This window comes from Trichosurus vulpecula, chromosome 8, assembly GCF_011100635.1.
Source record: "Trichosurus vulpecula isolate mTriVul1 chromosome 8, mTriVul1.pri, whole genome shotgun sequence".
In the NCBI taxonomy this organism is placed as follows: domain Eukaryota; kingdom Metazoa; phylum Chordata; class Mammalia; order Diprotodontia; family Phalangeridae; genus Trichosurus; species Trichosurus vulpecula.
Window position 1 is genome coordinate 145,551,946 of NC_050580.1, and position 24,557 is coordinate 145,576,502.

The 24,557-nt window shown below is 38.8% G+C and overlaps 1 pseudogene; it reads right to left on the bottom strand.

The window, feature by feature from the left end:
- Nucleotides 1-807: 807 nt before the first annotated feature.
- On the bottom strand, nucleotides 808-2,387 carry LOC118829637 (annotated as a pseudogene).
- Nucleotides 2,388-24,557: the final 22,170 nt, after the last annotated feature.

Below are 24,557 nucleotides of genomic sequence, written 5' to 3' on the forward strand. Positions count from 1 at the left end.
GATCATCAGTTTTACTGGCATATAATTGGGCAAAATAACTCCTAACAATTGCTTTAATTTCGTCTTCATTGGTAGTGAATTCAACTTCTTCATTTTTGATACTGGTAATTTGGCTTTCTTTCTTTTTTTAAAATCAAATTTACTACTGGTTTATCTGTTCTGCCCACTCCCCCCATAAAGTCAGTTCCTAGTTCTATTTATTAGGTCAATTTGTTTCTTTTACTTTCAATTTTATTAATCTCTCCTTTGATTTTTCAGGATTTCTATTTTGGGGTTTAATTGGAGATTTTTAATTTATTCTTTTTCTAGTTTTTTTAAGTTGCATACCCAGTTCATCGACCTGCTCTTTCTCTCTTTTATCAATGTTTGTATTTAGAGATATAAATTATCCCTTAAGTACTGCTTTTGCTTCATTCCATAAATTTTGGTATGTTTTCTCATTATTCTCTCTCTCTCTCTCTCTCTCTCTCTCTCTCTCTCTCTCTCTCTCTCAATTTTAAATAGATTTTATTCTCCAGGACAAGAATTGCATTTCCACTTGTTTACAGTACTGATAAAGGGCAATGCTGTTCTCTTCTCTCCCTCTGCACACATTCAAGTATTCAGAATGCCCAGATTTGCACAATAGCTTAAATGTTACTTTTAAACCACTACTGTCTTGGCTACAAATATGAGTCCTTCAATTTTTTGAAAACTGTGTGGAATGCTTTCTTCTGATGTGTTTGGTCGACCTCTTCAATGGTGGGTCCAGAAGAAACACCCCCAGATGGGGGCTGCTCTACCACCTGGGAATCCACCAGGCATACCTCATGACATGTCCCCTGCACTCTGGTACAGCTTAGTAATGATGGGGGGAGGAGGTTGCAGACCTTCTCCAATTCTTTCTTCTGATGCTCAGATTCTTCCTTCTCAGCAGTCCAGCCAGCTGATTATTTCACTACATTTGTCAAGGATCTTGTGTTTGTCTTCATCACCAATTTTGCCTTGCAATTTTCATCCTCTATGGTAGCCTTCATAATGAAAGCATAAGATTCAAGAGAATTCTTGGAAGACACCTTGTCTCTCTGCCTCTCATCCTCAGCCTTGTATTTCTCAGCCTCCTGGACCATACATTCAATGTCTTCTTTGCTCAGACATCCTTTGTCATTGGTGATGGTGATCTTGTTCTCCTTGCCTATGCTCTTATCCAAAGTAGAAACACTGAGAATGCCATTTGGTACCATAGGCAACAGCTTCATCAGGATCGATACTCTTCTTGGGCTCCTTGCCACTGCAGAAGTCTTGCAGAAGCTTCTGGATTTGGGGGATATGAGTGCAACCACTCACCAGGACAATGTCATGAACCTGTGATTTATCTAGCTTAGCATCTCTTAAGGCCTTCTCCACAGGGTCCAGTGTGCCATGGAAGAGATCAGCATTCAGCATTCAAAATGGGCTTGGGTGATTGATGTATAGAAGTCAATACCTTCATAGAGCGAGTCAATCTCAATACTGGCCTAGGTATTGGAAGAGGGGGTATGCTTTGCATGTTCACATGTGGTGCACAGATGGTGAACAGCCCTCTTGTTCTCACTGATATCCTTCTTGTGCTTTCACTTGAACTCGACAATGAAATGGTTGACCATTCAATTGTTAAAGTCCTCCCCACCCAACTGAGTGTCCCCAACTGTGGACTTGACCTCAAAGATGGCATCTTCGATGGCAAGAATGGAAACATTGAAAGTACTACCTCCAAGGTCAAAGATCAACACATTTCTCTCAGCACCAACCTTTTCATCCAAGCCATAAGCAATAGCAGCAGCAGCAGGCTCATTGATGATTCAGAGCATGTTGAGACCAGCGATGGTTCCAGTGTCTTTGGTGGCCTAACACTGGGAATCATTGAAATATGCTAGTACTTTGACCATAGCATTTGTGACAGTCTTCCTAAAGTAAGCTTCAGCAATTTTTTTCATCTTGGTCAAGACCATAAAAGATACTTCTTCCAGATAGAAACTTTTGGTCTCCCCTTTGTACTCCACTTGGACCTTAAACTTGCCTGCATCATTCACCACCGTGAAAGTCCAATGCTTCATGTCTGATTGTACGACTGCATCATCAGATCTATGACCAATCAGACACTTGGCATCAAAAACTACATTGGTAGGGTTCCTTGCAACTTGATTCTTTGCAGCATCACCAATCAAACATTCTATGTTGGTGAAGGCAACATAGCTTTGGGTGGTCCTGTTACCTTGGTCATTAGCAATGATCTCTACTTTCCCATATTGGAAGACTCCCACACAGGAATACGTAGTGCGGAGTCCCTTGACATAGTTGCTGGGGAGTCGGGGGTCGGAGCTGACCACTGTGGAGGAAGAAAGGCTACTACTGTGCTGAGCTGTCATTCTCTTAAATGACACTATTGTTTGTTTCTATGATTTGTTCTTTGACATACCCATTCTTTAGGATAATATTCATCTAGGCTTCCATGGTCCTTTATTGAACATAATTTCTATTGCATTATAGTCTGAAAATGCTGGATTTAATTTCTGCTGCTGTTGCCACCTCCAAGTCCAACACCAGTGTTGTCACCATGTGGGCACCAGGCTAGCCCCCACCCCAATGTCACAGACCTCTCCTTCTGACCTTCTGAATTGTCTTGGGCTAGAAATGTGTCTCCCCTGACCTTTTATTGGCTCTGGCACTCCAGAATTTTAGCTGAGGCATCATTTTAAAGTTGCTCAGAGGGAAATATTGTGAGAACCCAGTTGCAGTGCTTCCTCGACTTTGTCATTGTGGTTCCACCCCTGGAAGATCTACAAAGCTATTAATAACCAATAAATCCTGAAGTCCTATAGCAATTATTATCAGTAGGGGTTATGTCATCTCTCTCCTGTCAAACACACACACACACACACACATCAAAATGTATATCCAAAGGAATGTTATCCTTCTAATGTATTTCCTTATTCCAAGCATGCTACCATTTCTCAAAACATTCTGGAAGGGAAACTCCTTCCAGAGTCTACTGAAGAAACAGATACATACAGACATATAAAAACAGGGTTTCATTGCTTTATGAACATTCCTAGATTTGATACTTTAACTCAATTCAAAAAACATTTGTTCAGTGCCTACTATGTACCAGGTACCCTTCTAGGTATTATGGATATAAAGATGAAACCAAACACAATTCCTGCCTACAATAAGACTATAATCAAATGGAAAGAAGAGACATTAAGAGGTACCAGTGTGGTAGAGTGGAAAGAATACTGTCTCTAATGTCAGAAGACTTGGGTTCAAATCCTCCCTCTGATCCTTATTATCTGTGTGGCTTTGGACAAATCATTTAACCTCCCTGGGCCTCAGTTTCCCTGTCTATAAAAAGAGGGAATTAGACTAGATGGCCTCTGAGATGACTTCCACCTCTAGCTCAATGATCCCATTAACTATAAAACAAGTTAAACTATGTAAGAGCTGAGGAAAGTTCTCAACAGACTGGTATGAGGAATTACAGAGTAGAGACATCATTTTAGAGGGTAAGGTTTAGGAAATAGAACAGGGGTGGAAAGTGAAGAGAGCTAAGGAAAGACTTCATAGAAGAAATTATGTTAGCAGCAGCTGGTACCCGTTGGCAATATGAGTTCTGACTTGAGAAGTTCGATGCTCACAATATTCTGTGAGTATTGAAGGTATCTGTGAGCATGCTCCAGACCTGGAAGGGATCTCAAAGGCCACCTAGTCCAACCCTTCCTGTTTACTCAGTATGAAACCAAGGCCCAAGAAAGTTAAGTGACTTGACCAAAGGCACATAGGCAACTAGGGTCAAAGGTGAGATTTCTCTCTAATGCCATCTGACTCAAGAGTCTTGATTCTAGACCCTCAGCTCTCCACAGCATATCCTGGACTCACTATCTTTGTTTCCTAGTCCCTCACTTAGCTGAAATGTTTGATCTTTCATTAAGACTTCTCACCCATGTTCTTTCCTCATGTCATGATTAATGAGTCTCATATTGACAGACTATGGCTTAGATTTAACTAATGCTCCTAGTCTGCTTTTTCTTCAGTATCTCTCACCTGTATTTACCTCCCCACCATTAGACACTGATTCTCTGGGGGCAAGACTGTGAATAAAAACTCTCGATATTGCACTTTGCCTACTACACAACAGCAGAAGCTGGTATGGTTCAAACTGTGACAGATAACAGCTGAGTCAGGCATGAAAGGAATCCAAGTTTTTTGGCAGAGAGAAATCAGAAAGTTCATTATTTGAATTGGGAACAGAGCATATAGAGATGATAAAAGCAGGAAAGGGTAGAAAGGTACGGAAACTTTGAGTAATACAGTTAGCCTACAAAGTAAAACGTATGAAAGGGAGTCATGAGAAATGAAGCTATAAAGTTAGGTTGAAACCAAGTAGTGGATAGGCTTGAACATGACTTATTCATTCAGATTTTATTTAATAGACATTAGGGAGCCACTGTAGGTTTTTTCAGATGGACAATGACGATGGGATCAGAACTATGCATTGGGAGGACAACTGAAAGGAGAGATTGAATCAGGAAGAGACTAGAGGCAGGAAAACCAAGAAGGAGGGTATAATGATTGTCTAGAGAGCTGTAACAAGGGTCTGAACTGTAGTGTTTTTCGACAGGAGTGGAAAGAAGAGTACAGAAAGAAAAAGCATTGCTGAAATTGAATTGATACCACTTGGAAACTGACTGGATTAGGGTGAAGGAAATGAGGAAAAAGGGAGGATTAAAGAGGACTCTAATATTTTAAGCCTTAGAAATAGTAGTGCTGTCAACCAATTAATCAATAAGTACATACTATTAGGACTTATTGGACACATCGCTTATCATTGGAGATACAAAGATATAAATGAAAATCAACCCTGCCCTCAAGGAGCTTAAGAGAAATTGCAAAGAGTGGGGTGATGATGATGAGTTCAGTTTTTAACATATTAAATTTAAAGTAACAGAAAAAACATCTAGAAGGTCCACCAGTCATTGGGAATGCCAGATTAGGATATGAGGAAAGTGTTAGAGGTAAAATATAGACCTGAGGATTATCCTCATAGAAGTTATAATATAAGAAATCATGGAGGGGAGATCAGATCACCAAGGTAGAGAGCAGAAGAGTTTTTAAGGGCCCTTTACATTTAAGGGGTGGAAGAAGGGAAACAGTGGGAGACAGAGGAGGGATAATTAGATAAGTATAAGAAAAAGTAATAAAATATAGTTCCATGTAAAACCACAGGGAAAAAAGAGAACCAAGAAAGCGAGGGTTGGAGTGACCAACAATGTTGAATGCTGCCAAGAAGTCAAGGAGAAAGAGGACTGGAAAAAAGCAATCAGTGAAATTTACAATTAGAAAGTCAACAATGACCTTGGAGATTGTAATTGCAGTAGATTGGTGAGGGGGGAGGAACTAGATTGAGTGCCTCCTATTTGTACAAGTATGGCACGCCCAGGAGTGAGATTGTATAACAAGAGGATAGCGTGGTTTTAGGAAGGATTTTTGTTTGTTTATTTTAGGATAAGGAAGGCTTGAGCGTGTTTTTTGGCAGGGGGGAAGGTACCAATAGAGAAAGAAAGATTTAACATGCATGAAAGGCTAGTTGATTGCTACAATAAGCTTCCAAAGGGAATGAAAGGAGATTAACTCAAAGACATAGGTGGAAATCCTATCAAGCCAACAAGCATTTATTAAGCACCCACCATGAGTCAGGCACTGTACTAAGCTCTAGGGCTATAAAGGCAAAAACAGTTCCTGATTTCAAAAAACCCACTGTCTAATGGAGGAGATGACATGAAAACAACTGTATACATGTAAGACTTATACAAGATAAATTGAAGACAATACCATTGGGAAGGCACCGGTATTAAGAGGAAACCAGGAAATGACCTGGATGAAGTCAAGGAAGCCAGGAGAGAATGATAAGGAGCGAGAACATTGCAGGATTGGAGAGTCAGGCATGAAAATGCCCAGGGTCAGGAGATGAATTACCATGTGTACAAGAAACAGCAAGAGGCCAATGTCTCTGGATCATATATACATATATATATGCATATATATGTATATGCATATATATATATATAGATGTATAGATAAAGGGGTAAGATGTAAGAAATTTAAGAAAGGGATAGGTTATGAAGGGCTTTAAAAGCCAAAGGACACATAATATATTTGATCCTGGAGGTAACAGGGAGCCACTGGAGTTTATTGAATAGATGGGGTGACATTGTCAGAACTGCAATTCAGGAAGGATCATTTTGATAGCTAAATGGAAAATGGACTGGAATGGCACGAGCCTTGAGGCACTGAGGCAATTGCAACAGTCCGGATATGAGGTAATGAAAGGATTAGCTTTGGCAAAGGAAAGGGCCACCTCAATCTCTAACATAGTATGGAAAGAGCGAACAGGTAAGAAATATAAAGTATATTTGGGAGTGAAGGAAGGAAATTGAGAAACTCACTTTGAAAGGCCCAAATCGTTTCAGTAATGTAGAAGCAAAAGAATGGAGGTAGGGGTTTAAGGAGGGTAGAAAAGGTTTAACTTCAGTACTTCAAAGTCTTCTGATTTTGTGGAATGGGTACTCCTTCTTTGACTTGGTAGATGGTCTTCAAGAGTTGCTTTGCTTGACAAGAGACAGAAAGAGCAATTCCATTTCAAGTAACTGTAGACAATATAAAATATTTGGGAATCTACCTGCCAAGGAACTGTATGAACACAATTACAAAATGCTTTTCACACAAATGAAGTCAGATCTAAATAACTGGAAAAATATCAATTGCTCATGGGTAGACCTAGCTAATAATAAAAATGACAATTCTGCCTAAATTAATTTACTTATTCAGTGCCATACCAATCCAACTACAAAAATTATTTTATAGAACTGGAAAAAATAATAACAAAATTCATCCAGAAGAACAAAAGGTCAAGAGTATCAAGGAAATAAATGAAAAGAAATGTAAAGGAAGGTGGCAGCAATCATCAAAACTACTTGGTACATACATCACACCTATCAGATTGGCTAACATGACAAAACAGGAAAATGATAAATGTTGGAGAAGATGTGGGAAACGATGAGCGGGTGAACTTCAGAAAAATCTGGAAAGACTTACATGAACTGATGTTGAGTGAAGTGAGCAGAACCAGGAGAACACTGTTCATAGTAATAGTAACTTTGTGTGATGACTAACTTTGATAGACTTAGATTTTCTTAGCAATAAAAGGATCTAAGACAATTCCAAAAGACTCTTGATGGAAAATGCTATCCACATCCAGAGAAGGATCTATGGAATCTGAATGCAGATCAAAGGATACTATTTTCTTTTTTGTTGTTGTTGTTTCTTCTTTCTCGTAGTCTTCCCCTTTGGTTATAATTCTTCTTTATAATATGACTAATGTGGAAATATGATTAACATTTTTGTACATGTATAGCCTATATCAGACAGCATGCCATCTTGGGAAGTAGGGAGCAGAGGAAGGGGGAGAAAATTTAAAACTCAAAATCTTATAGAAATGAATGTTGAAAACTCAAAATAAATTTTATATATATAAAGAAGTCTTTTGCTTGAAAAGTTCATTCTCATGTGATCAAGCAATGATAGGTTTCTTCAAGGATTAAGCCAGGTCAGTCCTTAGAAAACTATATACAGAATGATAGGCACACTCAAATCCTTTCCAGCTTGCTAAGATCTGCTAGAGCTTAGGCTGTATTTCGTATAGCCTTTGATACCTGGGATCACCTCCACATAACAATCAGGCATTTGAGTAGAACTTCACTGCCAATAAGAAAGATATGTAATGATTATAGATAGTGAAGATATATTTAAGGTAAAATAGCATAACTTGATTCTAGACTCTAAACAATATTATTCAGGTTGCTCTAAAGGCCAAAGACCTTCTGATTGTTTCCACACTCTTAAAAGATGCAGATTTTCCAGCATCAAGGACACTAAAAAGAACATGCTATCTTTCAAACCTCAACTTATATCATAAAACAGCAATCATCAAAACTATTTGGTAATGGTGAAAAAATAGAAAAGTGTAAAAATGGAAGGGGCTAAGAAAAAAATTAATGCAATAGCCCTCTGTTCAATAAGGAAAAGAACATAATTTAGTTGAGGGTAAACTGATTTGACAAAGACTACTGAGAAAACCAAGTAGTTTGGCAGCAATTAAGTTTAGACCAGCATCATAGAACCAATCTCACAATAAACTCAAAATGAATATGTAACTTGAATATGAAAGGTTACCATATTGAAAAAAAATTAGAAGAAAGTGATATCAGGTACTTTTTCACAGGTATGACCAGGGGAAGAGTTCTTAACAAAGCAAGGGTAGAACTGATAACAAAAGCTAAAGCAGATCATCTTAATTAAAAATTAAAAAGTTTTGTATGAACAGAATCAATGCACCTAAGCTAAGAAGGAGGACTGTTGATTGGGAAATCAACATCTGATAAAGGACTGCTATCCAAGATTTACAGGGAACTAACACAAATACAAAAAACTAAAAACCATCCTCCAATGGATATATGATAAAAAGATGCCAACAAACATTTCAAAAGAATTTCAAACTATTAACAACAATTTAAAAGATTGTTCCAGATCACCAGTAGTAGGAGAAATGAAAAATCTAAACAACAAAGTTATTTCAACTCACACACAGCAAACTGACAAAAATGACAAAAGGTAGATTTCCTGAATTCTTTAGCATGGGTTTTATCAAACTTCTACCAGAAGAGCACATTTCCCATTGTATAACGAAAACCAATGAGAAAATAGAATTTGACATACAGAAATTCATTCTATAAGCAATGTTTTCAGGAAGGCATATAGTTCTAAAATGATTTTACCTGGGCTGTGAATCATCATTAAGACTCACAAGGGGCCTTGAAAAATAAACTTTGAATTAACTGGGATCACAGAATCTTATTTTTTTTTTTATTAAACAACATTAGAGTGTCAGGGGATTTGCAGTGACTTCGAATTACAGATGACTGTTTTGAATAAGCTGAAAGCCACTTAATGAGGTTTAATTGTAAATATATAACAAACACTGGCTTTCAATTTGTAATCCCTACAGGTAGGAAGACACTCTCTTTTTCTACTGCATTCCCCTCATACTGATAGGTGGTACTGAAGACCTTACAATCAGTAAAAATAATTTTTTTAACTTTCTAAATAAATGGTTTGCCCCCAGGATAAGACCTTTTATACCATTTTAGCCGAGAGCAAATTTCCCTAGATAAATTGGTTGGCTGCTTCTTGAATTCTTTTCAGCTGGAATTGTGGTATTCCTGTTATATTGATATTATCTCTAGCCATGCCAGTTTTTTAAAATCCACATATTTTGTTTCACAGGAAGAAAATTAGATTATATTAGGTTGTATACAACACAGAGCTTCAAAACACTCACCCTGTCAAAATAATTTCTTAATTAGTTATACAACATACTTTTCAAGACAGAACGTGTCAGGCAAACATCCTACAGTGGGGAGTTTAAGTGGATTCAGGCTCAGGATTTTAATAAGGCTACATCCTGCCTCCTGTGTGGAGGGGGGAAAAGTAATTGTCTGGCAATTCTGCGCTTCCTTGGAGACCTACTTCAGATAAAGTTTCAACTACTTGTAACAAAGAAAATCCTTACATTTTTCTTAAGAAAATAAAAAATGCATTAGGTTATCACTTATTAGGTTGAAGACAATATTGAAACTTTGAAAATAAGGCATTGAGAAGATTACCTGCGAAAAATAAGTTTTGAGCACATGATTATAAAATGAAATGATTAAATATAAGGATGTGATTACAGCACACATTCTTTACCTACCCTTCCCCCAGCTTCAGCAAAGGTTTAAGGATGTTTTATCAAGTGGCCCACAAGTAGTTTAAAGAAATTGCTTCATCCACCAAAGATTAGCATCAGGAAGAATTCTAGAGCACCTCCAGCTTAGAATATGGGAGCACTGGGTTTTAGACCTGGCTCTGCCAACTAACTGCTGAGTATGATTTTGGGTGAACTAGTTAACTTTTCTATGCCTCAGTTTTCTTGTTTGTCAAATGGCAATAATAAACCTCTCCTACTTGTTTCACAGAATTGTGGTGAAGCTTTTTTGGGTCTGAAGGTGTGATTTCATAAGTGAAAGGAATTCCTGAAGAGCAGATAAAGAGGTGTCTGGGGAAACCAAGAAGTTGAGAGACTTGTTCACCATTAGGTACCATCATGCGTCAAAGGTAGGACTTGAACCCATGCCTTCCTATTCAAAGACCAGCATTTGAACCACTATGACAGTCTATTCTTTGTTGTTATGAAAATCACATATACAAATAAGGATATTAAAGCACAATGAAACATTTGAGTCAGTGTGGTGCAGTGGATAGAGGGCCGGATTTAGGGTCAGGAGGACCTGGGTCTGAATCCCACCTCAAATGCTAACTGGGTGTTCTCTCTGGGCTTCAGTTTCTTCATCTGTAAAATGCGAAGGTTCTCTCACTGACCTCTGAGCTCTCATCCAGCTCCATGCCTACGAGCCTATAGTTTACATATCTAAATATACTTTTACCCATCTTGTAGAAGGTAAATTCCATGATTTCAAACTCATCACAGTCAATCTGTTAACAAATGCCAGTAATTATAGTATTTTGATAGCATGTATAATATCTTCTTTTTCCCCTCCCCCATATCCATACCACCATCCTAGGTCCAGCCTTTATTTCACACATATACTGATACAAGTCTACTAATTCTATTCATTGATTTATACAATCAAGTTCTCCTTATGCCAACTGTTGCCACAACAGTCTTCCTAAAGTTTCCTTTCATCATGCTCATCTCTGAGGTTAAAAACCTCCAGTGGATACCTACAGAATACAGCCAAAACTCCTTATGCTGGAACGCAAGTACCTCTGGTCATGGTCTAGCTTTTTCGCTTTATTTCCCAACAACCAACTTCATCAACAGTCAAACTGGTCAACACTGTGTATCCCAAACATGCCCTGTGCTTTCCTACCTCTGAGCTATTGATCATTCTGTCCTTATCTCCAAGCTTCATCATGAAACAAATGTCATCATACATATATGTGTGTTTCTATATAGACATATATAATGTATTGTGCATTTACATATACATGTATGCATACATAAATACATATGCACACTAGCATTCTTTCAGGGGTCATGAAGTACCACTGTCTCTGAAACATGGCCATCATTCAGAGGGCATGGTGCATGTAAGCTGATTGCATGACCTTACTGTATTTCTTTCACTGGCAGTGAGAGGGTTATTTTACTCTTCAAAAGTCAATGAAAGATCCTAAACTAAAATTATTGGTACGGTAGTAATTGCAAATTTGGTTTCTTTTAATACTTTTTTAATCCTGCAAAGAATTTTTTATAAACATCCTTTTCATTAAGTTAATCATAACATAGAAAATGTTGTGTAGTTGCCGTATCTGAAAAGTGTTGCATACTCTACACCCACAGATCATGAGAAAATTCTTATTGAATTTTGTATTAAGTATACATGTTGGGTTAAAGAAAGTTTATAGTGGTGATGGAGTGCCATGAAATTAATACTTGCAATCAGATTGCTGTAGTTTACACTTTTCTAAATGTCAAACCAGGTGTGTACCATTTGTACTGAGCATACCATAGAATGAGAATTATCCAAAGTCCATTGATTTTAATATGTGTTTTGGTTTGTAAACAAAATCATAGTAATTTCTTGCACATCTTTGGAAAATAATTGTATAGGAACTTAACGTATCTGCTTCTAGACGCAATGTGTAAACACAAATTTCATTTTCAAAAAAAAAGTTAATGAAAGGACTGAGCCATGATAAAGACAGTACGATACCCTTAAGTGGCAAAGAATTACAAAAGAAAGGTGATGTAAAGGATGCCATTGAAGAAATCTACCAAGGAAGAAGATAGGATGTTGAGATGCACAGAGCAAGCTACAAGAATTAGTCATGTGTTCCATTGCTGTCTTCATGATGTTGAATAGATATGTCACATATGAGGTAGACCCCCTAGCAATACTTAAGCAAGGAAAACGTGGAAAAGAGATGGGTTTTGATCTGCATCCCTAGAAAGAATGTCCATACTAATGAGATCACAAATACATTTGAGTATTTCAGACTCCTCACTCACCTTTGCCCTATACCAAAGCTAATCCCAACCATTCTTTAAGACCCCAGCCCAAATCCCACCATGTTCATCCTGCCTTTCCTGAATATCCCAGGGCATACTGTTCTATCCTTCCTTCAGACACCTACAGGGCTTATTTCATGGCCAACTTACTTGTTAAATAAGCATGTACCACTTTTTGGACACCTCTGCCACTGGCATCTCAAAAAAAGCACTTGCACCTAATATTACTGATCTTTTCTTTTTCTTTTGTTTCATCTCCCAAACTGAATTATAAGCTTCTTGAGGGCAGGAATCATGTTTTATGCTTGTTTGTATCCCACTTAGTGCATAATAATAGCTCGCATTTTATATAACTGATTTAAGGTTTGCAAAGCACTTCACATTTCTCATGTGAGCCTCATAATAATCCTATAAAGAGAGTGCTATGATTATTCCCATTTTAAAGATGAGAAAACCGAGGCTCACAATGGCTAAATAGTGGTAGGTCTTGAGTGCAGGTCTTCTGAGACTCAGCTAAATAAGCCAAGTATTCTTTCTCCTGGAGAAAACACATGGTGGGAGGGATATGGCAGCTTTGTTCAAGAATTTGAAGGGCAGGGGCAACTAGGTGGCACAATGAGTAGAGCACTGGCCCTGGAGTCAGGAGGACCTGAGTTCAAATCCAGCCTCAGACACTTGACACACTTACTAGTTGTATAACCTTGGCCTTAACCCCAATTGTCTTGCCCTCCCCGCTCCAAAAAAAAAAAAAAAAGAATTTGAAGGATTGTAATATGGAAATGGGGTAGAGCTGTTCTGATTGGCTCCAAAAGGCAACACTAAGACCAGCTGGTAGACACTGTCATATCTATGCTTTAGGAAAGGTAGTTGTTGCATCTATATAGAGGTTGGCCTCTGCTAAAAACCTAGCTGGGTCAGAAAAGCGGAGAGAGAGGTAAAAGAAATGTTTGTCCCATTTTGCACAAAGGACATACATGTGGAATGGGACCACTGCCCCGAGGATGTTTTCACTGCACTGAGAGTCAAGAGACCTGGATTTTCTTTTAGCTGTGGCCTTGCCACATCATTCAACACATTCACCTTTCTAGGTCTGGTTTCTAGTCTTCCATTCGCTATATGACTAGGCCACTCGTAATTCTAAATTTGATTTGTAAGAACCTGTAGGAGAACACACTGATTAGGCAAGTGCTAAGAAAGAGCTTCTAAGGAATAGAAAATACTGAAGGAAAATGAAGCCCCCAGCTGGAAGACTAAGGAAGAAGCTAAAAAATGAGTAGTTGGTGAGAGAAACCAGCTGTGTGACAGACAAGAGATATATGTGTATATATAATAGCTTTATATTTGACCAATAATAAATGAAACCCACCAATCCCACTTTGTGGTCACTCGTAACCCCAACCCACACCAGGGAGTCCTGACTGTTAAAAGAGAAAAATCAATTCGTTTACAACTGGTAATATTTGGAACTGTATTCCTTTCATTGGGAGTGAGGGGGTTATTTTACTCTTCAAAAGTCAATGAAAGGACTGAGCCACTATAAAGACAGTATGATACCTTTAAGTGGCATCTGACCACAAATCTGTTAATTGAAGCTATGCCCCAATAACCACAAGTTAATCAACTTTCATTTCCCCCCTCTTTTCTAATTTTGCCAGTAAAGCCATTCTAATTTTGTCATCAATGTCAGCACAATGTCATTTCTTATGAAGTTAAAAACTCACGGCTTCCAGAGGATACCTTTGGGTAAAGTCATCTCTGAGATAAATGCTCGTTCTTGATGCAGGGTTGGGGAGTATAGATGGTGGGGGTGGGCCTTTCCCAATCCATGCCCCACCCTCAGTTGTTAATGCTCACTCTTTCTAGAAGTTACTTCACATTGCTTTTTATATACCTTATATTTACTCATCTTTGTACATGTGACATCTTCCTCCAACTCCCTTTACAAAAATAAAGCTCCATGAGAATATGGAATATTTCCACTCTTCACACTATATTCCTATCACCTGGCAGTATCTCTTGCACATTGAAAGAGCTTAATAAATGATACTGTTGTTTTTTTTTAAACTAAGGCCTTCTACTAGGTACTGTGGGGATTTTAAAGATGGCGAAGTAGAGAGAGCCCTAGACTTGGATTTGGATTATACACCACCTCTGACACTTAGTACCTCCCTTCCAGAACTACTGTAAGATTCAAATGAAATAGAAATAGGGATCAGACTGATGGTTTCATTGATAGAGGGCATTCCCTCTACCAATGCAAGTAACTTGAAGCCTGCAATTTATAATCTTAGAGATTTGCCTAGGAGATTGAGAGTTAAAGTGACTTGCCCAGGATCAGACAATTTCTGTACATCAGAGGAAGACTTCAAGCCCAGTCACCCAGCTGGTTCTGTATTCTTTACAGAGGTGTCAAACTGGAGGTCCATGGGCAGCACACAGCCTGAAAAACTCCTCAGTGCTTTCAGAATCAGATTAAAATGTAACTGGGAAAATCAGCATTCTTGGGGGCGGAGCCAAGATAGCAGCTGGAAAGCAGGGACTTGCGTGAGCTCCCTGCCAGGTCCCTCCAAAAACCTATAAAAAATGGCTCTGAACAAATTCTAGAACTGCAGAACCCACAAAATAGCAGAGGGAAGCAGGGATCCAGCCCAGGACAGCCTGGATGGTCACTCGATGAGGTGCATTGTGCACGGAGTGGAGGGGAGTGGAGCTCAGCATGGGTGGCAGCAAGACCAACCAGACCAGGAGCTGGGCAGAACAGGCCCTAGTGCACTGAATCAGTGAGCTGTGGCAGTTACCAGACTTCTCAACCCGCAAACACCAAAGACAACAGAGAAGGCTAGTGGGAAAAGCTGCGAAGGACAGAGTGAAAAGGGTTTGCGGTTTGGCCACCACCCCAGCGGCAGCGGGGGTGGTGCAGTGGGGGTGGTGCAGCTACAGAACTACAGCTGCAGTTGCTTCTGGCCCCAGGCCCACGTGGTGGGAGGAATTAAGTGGCCGATCAGAGCAGGAGTGCACAGCCTGCTTAAGATTTGCGTCAGGTCCGGGTTGGTGGTTCTTGAGGAAGGAGGAGTGCTGCTGTGGCAGAGCTGGCTGTATAGAAATAGCTCTGAAATCAACAGTGCATCCCCTCAAGCTTGTAACAAAGTACTCTGCTCTACAAGCAGTCATAGCACCAACGAAAAACTAAAGGGTCAAGTAAGTTGGCTGGGAACATGGCCAGGGAGCGAAAACGCACTCAGATTCAGACTCAGACTTTGGAATCTTTCTTTAGTGACAAAGAAGACCAAAACATACAGCCTGAAGAAGTCAACAAAGTCAAAGAGCCTACACCAAAAGCCTCCAAGAAAAACATGAACTGGTCTCAGGCCATGGAAGAGCTCAAAAAGGAGTTGGAAAAGCAAGTTAGAGAAGTAGAGGAAAAATTGGGATGAGAAATGAGAATGATTCAAGAAAACCATGAAAAACAAGTCAATGACTTGCTAAAGGAGACCCAAAAAATACTGAAAAAAATATTGAAGAAAATAATACTTTAAAAAATAGACTAACTCAAATGGCAAAAGAGCTCCAAAAAGCCAATGAGGAGAAGAATGCCTTGAAAGGAAGAATTAGCCAAATGGAAAAAGAGGTCCAAAAGACCACTGAAGAAAATACTGCCTTAAAAATTAGATTAGAGCACACACACACACACACACACACATATATATGTGTGTGTGTGTGTGTGTGTGTGTCTAGACAGAGGGCACAGGGTGAGTTGAATATGAAGGGATGATATCTAAAAAAATAAAATAAAATTAAGGGGTAAGAGAGGAATATATTGAGAGAGGGAGAAAGGGAGAGATAGAATGGGGTAAATTATCTCGCATAAAAATGGCAAGAAAAAGCAGTTCTATAGGAAGGGAAGAGGAGGCAGGTGAGGAGGAATGAGTAAATCTTCCTCTCATCGGATCTGACCTGAAGAGGGAATACCATACACACTCAATTGGGTATCTTACCCCACAGGAAAGAAGGAGGAAGAAGATAAAAAAGGGGGGATGATAGAAGGGAGCGCAGACGGGGGAGGAGGAAATCAAAAACAAACACTTTCAAAAAGGGATAGGGTCAAGGGAGATAATTCAATAAAGGGGGATAGGTTAGGAAGGAGTAAAACATAGTTAACCTTTCACAACATGAGTATTGTGGAAGGGTGTTACATAATGATACACATGTGGCTTATGTTGAATTGCTTGCCTTCTTAGGGAGGGTGGGCGGGGAGGGAAGAGGGGAGAGAATTTGGAACTCAAAGTTTTAAAAACAGACCTTCAAAAACAAAAAAAATAAGTTTTTGCATGCGACTAGGAAATAAGATACACAGGCAATGGGGCGTAGAAATTTATCTTGCCCTACAAGAGAAGAAAGGAAAGGGGTATGGGAGGAGAGTGGGGTGACAGATGGGAGAGCTGACTGGGGAATGGGGCAACCAGAATATACGCCATCTTGGAGTGGGTGGGAGGGTAGAAATGGGGAGAAAATTTGTAATTCAAACTCTTGTGAAAATCAATGCTGAAAACTAAATATATTAAATAAATTAAATTTTAAAAAAGTAAAAAAAAATAAAATGTAACTGGGAAATGTTTAACAAATAAAAATAAAAATACAATGCAACATAGATAATGTTAATTTGAGGTTTTCTAAACCTCAGGCACAGGAGTCTGATTCTATTTGAGCTTGATATTACTACATTACAGTGTAATGCCTTTCTCTAATGATATTTTATATATTTGGACATCTAGGGGGCCTAGTGCACAGAATGCCTCACCCAGATTCAGGATTGTTGTGTTGTTCATCCTTCATTCTCAAAGAGGACCAATGACATCAGAAGGGTAATGTCTTGACTTGCAAGGGAATTGGATTTAAGTGAGGCAGGGCTGTGCAATGTCATCAGCCTCATTCTCTCCTCCAGAGTCATCCAAGGCCAGTGTAGATCAGGGTGACTGGCAATGGCCTCCCCATGCAGTGGGGGACCCTGGCCTTTTTAAGCTAAGGTCTTTGCCAGATCTCAGTCTATTTGGGGTAACACCCATTCAGTGATTAAAGGCTAGATAAGAATTGAAGCAAAAGATGGCCTTGTTTGTGTTCACAAAAGAATCAGTCTGGGAGAGAAAGACCCTTAGAGTCTCCGGCCAGAACAGAAACAATTGCCAGACCACTGTGTGGGGAGTCAGGAAGACCTGAGTTCAAATCCAGTCTTAGAAACTAAATATCTGTGTGACCTTGGGAAAGTCACTTAACCTCTGTTTGCTTCTGTTTCTTATTCTGTAAAACAGGGAAACTAATATCACCTACCTACCTGGGCTGTTGTAAGTATCAAATGAGATAAGTATTAGCACAGTGTTTGGTACATAGCTATAAATAAATGTTAGCTATCATAATGTATTGTTATTATAACTCAGATCTTCCTAACTCCAGGGCCAAGGCTCTATCACCCCAGATAGGGGAATACAAATAATACATGTGAAAGAAGCTGAGGATATTTACACTGGGTGGTACTGAGAGCAGATAAGGTGATGAGTATACAAGTGTTCTGTCAACAGTGAGGTCTAGCAACACACATTTCTGCAGTGTCCTCAAGTTGACAAAATGAATTCCTCAGAACAACCTCATGAAGTAAACTGCACAAGGAGTGTTATCTCCATTTTGAGATCAGAACACTGAGGTGAACCTCAGAGTTAAAAAGACTCACTCAAAGACCCCAGCAACTATAGTAATTTTTCATTGCCAGGATTTGAACCCTGGTCTCCTAGCTCCACATCAAAGACTCTTTCACTTTTACCACCTTGCCTTTCATAATTATTATTATTATTGTGACAAATAAAAATTACAGTCATTTCAGAAGCTCACTCACTTTCAAAGAAGTAATGCCTTTTGGAAAAGAATCTGAAAAAAGTCATTCTTTTTTCCCTAAGAAAACATTTTCTTTAACAAATACATCTGGACAGTTTACAAAGTCCTTAGAGGCTAAACAGCTAGTTCTAACAAGTTCTATATTTGACACATTTTTCTTCAGGGTAACTTGCTTCATTCAAGGTTTTAATGTTTAAATAAACTGCTGCCCAAATCAATAACCCACAAAATCATTCACCCTGGGAGAGGTCTTCTATCCTCCTGCCCTGCTTAAAGCCAATTTGTATGCCTGGTGACATGGCTTTGGAATGCCTTTCATTATTTTTTGCTCAGTCCTCTCAGAGCCCTCCTGTAATTGTGGCTACTAAATTTTCAGCCAAGGGACATAGACAGGCTTCCCCCTCCCCCCAATCCCACGTCCCATCCCAGTCCCTTCATTCTGTGCCATTTTCTTAATGCATTTCAGAAGCTCATCATGAGAACTTGACACTTAGCCATTCTCTGATATGTCAACTGATACGGTAGGCAGACATCAGAGATATATCCTTAATCTTTATTGAAGGCTGATTTTTTTTTCTTTGAGTGAATTATTTTTTTCTAGGAAAAAAAAGAGATACAGCTCTCCAATTACTTGATTATTAGAGATCAAAGTGAGACCACAGTGTAGTGGGGTAGAATGTCTGCTCCATTTAGAGTTAGAAGATCTGGGTTCAAATATTCACTTTGCCACCTACTACTATGTGACCCTGGATAAGTCACCAATCTGGGCTTCAGTTTCTTTACATGTAAAATGAGAATTTTGGACCGGATAACCCCCCGGTTTCTTTTAGCTTTAAACAGAGCAACCTATTCATGTATTTTAATACTTTAACAGTTCATTTGTTTGAAACTAGGGACCACATCTAATTGTTATAATTGGAGATGATGATGATTCCCAACCCCTATCCCTATAATTCAACTGTATCTAAATGATCTGAACTTCAGGTCTTAGAAAACTTTCTTTGCAAACTGACTTTCAGGTTTTTGTTTGTTTTTTATCAATACCTTTTGTCTTTGCTTCACAGTCATTTTAGACTGACCCCTATACTGATTAAAGGTATACTCATGACACAGAAAAACGATAAAGCAAAACCACTGGATAGGATGACAACATCTGACCGTAGGCACACAAAGGTCATGAGCCAGGTTGGTGGGCACATTTAGGTACATGTTCTATGCATTCCTAGGCAGCTGATTATGGAAGTGCTTTCCACCCCAGGAACCATTCACCTCTCTGCTAAGACAAGGAGAATACACTTCATTATCTTTTTTCCAAGACTTTTATTGGGTCTCCTCCCAACAATAATTGAAAGTTCAACTTCCTTTTAGTAATTTCTTTTATTGACAAGGTCATGGTCATTGTGTAAACTGTTCTATCGATTCTGCTTATTTTGTTCTATAGTAGTTTCTACTAATTTTCATGTGTTTCTCTGACTTCCTCATATTCATCACTTCTTGCTGCATAATAATTTTCCAATAATTCATACATTACAGTTTTATCAGCTGTTCTATAATTATTGGACACCTATCTGGTTCCCAGGTTTTTGCTACCGCAAAGAGGACAGCTATGAAGGTTTTGGTGTATACTGAACTTTTATTTCTATCTTTGACTTCCTTGGGGGTACATATTCAATCAACGGGAATATTTTTTAGCAGCATAATAAAAGAATCAACATGAGAAATTCAGACTTCCCATGGCCCTACTTGTCTTAAGATGAAAGTGCTTTATGCTTAGATTAGTTTGAAAGAGATGTCTTTTTTAAAAAAAAATCAAGAAATCAACTTCAGAAGTCAAGATTTGTGATTTAAATCTAAATGATAATGTGATGTTGTAGAACATGAAAGCTCCTTATCATGAAATTGTGCCATAATATAGTTCATATTGTCATTTTCAATACACAGCCTGCCTTTCTCTATAGCCCTCAGGCTAAAGCACACTTCAAAATGTATGTTAGCAGTGCATTGTTCTGCTTATGGGACATGCAGACATGAAGGTTCCCTGGGAAAAAACTCATCCTCCCATATGCAGCAGTTTACATTTAAAAATTGAAATACTTAGTTAACAGCAATATTAATCTGAATTATTTCTAAGTTCTCTACTATGAGACAGAGTTGCTATGACAACAAGAAGTTTAAAATGGATTTAATTCTGACACCTTTTTAGGCCCAAATCTTTTCAGAATGAATATTCCCATATAAAAGAAGTCTCCCACATTTTTCTTTCTTGGAGAAAGTATTACAATATACCCCCTATTGAGAAAGGCTTCTCCTTCCCTTTGTCTTCAGAGACAGAACTAGCATGGGATAGATGGACCTTTGCCCCAAGGCAGCATGGGAGCTCTTTCCTAAGTCCTACTTTTTTCCCATAACCCCCAGGTTTGATGGGGATAAGGCAAGGACTCTCTGGGAAACAGATCACCTTCTCTTCTGGAATGAGTAAAACAAGAGTCAGATGGGTCTTTGTACACACTCCCTCCATATACAGATGTCCCAGGGAGAAAATATCTAGTTATCAACTCTATCAAAAAAGACACTTTATAATTCATAGCACATATTTTTCACAAAGAAGGTTTATGAATATATTTTGCCTTCATCTGAGGCATATAAAGTTGGTTTACCACTTAGAGCCACTGTGGAGAAGAGCCACAGTAACACAATAAAGTCACTTATATATATACTTTACATTTCAAACTGTGTGAAGCATGCTGCCAATCTGCTTTCACTCTCTCCCTGCTACTGTTTCTTTTAATGAAATCTAACATTGTCTTCTTCAATGTTTCAGGACTCTCTCAAGCCATTACTGATTAAACTCTAGTTTTATTTCAGTTGGTAGAAAACTTCAGTGAAAGGACAGATGTGTATCCCACCTTCATTCAAACATTTGTTCTTTTTTGAGAGAAGACAATGAACAAGGAATTAGGCTTTTGAGAATGCCTAGAAAAATAAATTTCTGGAAAAGGGAATGACCAAAAATCTATGTTTATTGGAGACTTGGAAGAAAAAAAAAGAGAAAGTGTTATTTTCTTGCTAAAAATTATTTAAGTACCTAAAATATGATAATCACTGTGGTACAGCAGAGTTCCAGACAGAATCAGAATAGACATGGATACAAATCCTACTTCTAACTTTTATTAACTCTCTTCTAAACACTCTGGAAAAACTGGCTTCTGGCCTTATCATTTAACCGCAACTGCTCTGCAAAGTTACCAATGTCTTGCCACTGGACTTCAAGGGCGCTAGAGAAAAAAGTGAGGCTTATGACTTTGTGCAGCCCTGTCTCACTCAAATCCAATTCATGCACAAGTCAAGACATCTGCCTCATGATGTCATTGGTCCCTTTCAAGAACGAAGGATGAACAACAACAACCACCAACAATCTGTCAATTGCCAGAGCTAATCACCTATACAACTTTTGACACTGTTGACCAGTCTTTCCTCATGGAGATTCCTTTCCTTTTTCTGGATTTTCATGATGCTGCTCTTGCTTGGTTCTCCCCCTACCTTTCTAATCAATCCTTCTCAGGATCATTATTTATGTCCTGCCTTATAAGTTGGATATATCCTTGTCTCTTTTCCCTCTTCATTTTCTCAGTGACCTCATCAGCCACAGATTCAATGATTATGTTTGACTCCCAGATTTATATATCCTGCTAATTCTCTCTCCTGAGCTCTAGACCATCACCATCTACTCTCTACTGGACATTTCAAAGTAGATGTCCTGTAGGCAGTACAGGTTCAGTATATTCAATACAAAGCACATTATATTTTCTCCCCGAATACAGTCCTCTTTCAACCTTCCTAATTTCTGTTGAAGGTACTGCTATCCTTCTATTCACCTAGGTTTGAAACCTCAATGTCATCCCTAACCCTTCATTCTCATTCCCCTCACATACACGATTGGCTGCCAGATTTTGTCATTTCAGTCTCTACATCTCATGCTTTCTCTCCACTTAGATAGCCACCACTCTAATTTAGGACTTCATGGCCTTTTATCTGGAATATTTCAATAGTCTCTTCACCCCAAATCTCTCCCCACTCCAACCCATCCTTCACACAGCTGTCAAAGTGATTTTCCTAAAGCACAAAACTCACCTTATCCTCCCCTACTCGATGAACTCCAGCCACTCTCTGTAATATTCAGGCTGAAATAAGAACTCTTCTGCTACATCTCTTCTTCCTCTGGATCCATCCTACTATTTCCAGTTTTATCAATTACTCACTATGCACCATAGAGTCCAATTAGCCTCCTTGATTTTCTTCATAGATGATCATCCAGCTTGTTTCCTATGCCTGGAACACTCTTCCTCCTCCATTTTGCCTCTTGGAAGTCCCTGTTTCCTTCAATATTCAGCTCAACTGCAACCCTCTGACTAAGATGTTTTCTGGCACCCTCATTTCTTTTACTGCCTACTGCCTGGAGTCTAACTGCATCCACCTTTTGTGTGTTTTATTTCTCTATACATATGTGCATGTGGTCTCTCCTTATAGAAGGAAGGTCCTTAAGACCATGGACACTTCCACTTTTGTCTTCATATTCCCATGGTTTAGTGCAGTACCTGGAACATAGTAAATGTTTAATAAATGCTATTGATTGACTGAGTGGCTGACCATGGAAAGATCACGTGACTCCTGTGGCTTTAGTTTCCTTCTTTGATTAAGATGATAATCTTTGTAGTATTTGATTCATAGAGTTGAGAGGATCAAAGAAGATAATATAAGTATTATTACAAAAAAGTTAGAGGCACCGTAGCATCCTAGTTAGAAGACCACCCCCTGGCAAGTCAGGAGAATCTCATCCCTGACGTATATTACTTATGGAACTAAGGGGAAATCACTTCGCTTTTCATTGCCTCAGATAATTCTCTACAAGTATTAGTAACATACAGTTGTCAAAATCATCAGTGAAGAGAGTTTCCACATGGGAAGTTCTCTAAACCAGTGAAGTCATTGGTTCAGACCCTTTCAATAAAAAAGAAAAGATACGTGAGCCAGCTATCATTACATCTGCTCTACAAAAAAAAAAGACAAATTTAAAGACTTGTTGAAGATTACATAACTAATCCATGTGATTTAGGACCACCATGAACAAGTCTGTGGAAAAAAATGGTCTGACCCTCTCACTTGAAAGCTACATTATGACAATAGTTGACAAGGGTGAACATATGGAAGCACTCTTCTCTCAAAGCACACACAGGAAGAGCAAATTAAAAGAACAACAAACACAATTTCATGGATAAAGCAGAGAGACAAGCAGCCCTTCTACAGAAAGCAGAGGATTTGTGCTTATATATACTACTTACACAAAAATTCTGTCTCTGTTGATCACTCAAATCAAGCATCATTATTTTTTTCCCCAAGAAGAAGAGGTAGAGAGAATCCTTGGATCCTTTTAGCAGGAAGCAATGCGGTATAGTAGAAAGAAATGTGGCTCTGCCATTCTGGAGAGCCATTTGGAACTATGCCCAAAGGGCTATAAAATTGTGCATACCCTTTGACCCAGCAATACCACTTCTAGGGCTGTATCCCAAAGGGATAATAGAAGTGGGAAATGGACCCATATGTACAAAAATATTTATAGAAGCTCTTTTTATGGTGGCAAAGAAATGGAAATCAAGAGGATGCCCACCAATTGGGGAATGGCTAAACAAGTTGTGTTATATGAATGTAATGGAATACTATTGTGCTATAAGAAATGAGGAGCAGATAGACTTCATAATAACCTGTAAAGACTTACGTGATCTGATGCTGAGTGAGGGGAGCAGAAGCAAGAGAATATTATACATGATTGCAGACACATGGTATCTGTGATGACTATCTTTGATATACTTGGCTCTTCTCAGCAATACAAGGTTCTAAGACAGCTCCAAAAGATTCACAATGGAAAAAGCTATCCACATCCAGAGAAAGAATTATGGAGTCTGAATGCAGATTGAGGAAAACTATTTGATCTCTCTTTTTTTCCTTTATTTTTCTTTTTTGGTTTTGTTTCTTTTTTCTCATGGCTCATTCCATTGGTTACAATTCTTCTTTACAGCTTGACTATTGTGTAAATAAGTTTAATGTGAAAGTATATGTTAAACCTATATCAGATTACATGCCATCTTGAGGGGAGGGAGGAGAGGGAGTGAGAGAAAATTTGGAACTCAGAAACTCGTGGAACTGAGTGTTGTAAACTAAAAATAAAAAATAAATAAAAAAAGAAATGTGGCTCTGGATTTTTGTTGCTGTTCAGTTGTTTTAGTTGTATCTGATCCTTTGTGACCCTATTTGGGGTTTTCCTGACAAAGATACTGGAGGGGTTTGCCATTTCCTTCTCCAACTTATTTTACAGAGGAGGAAACTGAGAAAAACAGGGTGAAGTGACTTGCCCAGGGTCATACAACTAATACGTGCCAAATTTGAACCCAGGGAGATGAGACTTCCTGACTCCAGGCCTGCACTCTCTCCACTATGCCATGTAGCTGCCCCTAGATTCAAATCTCATCTTTGT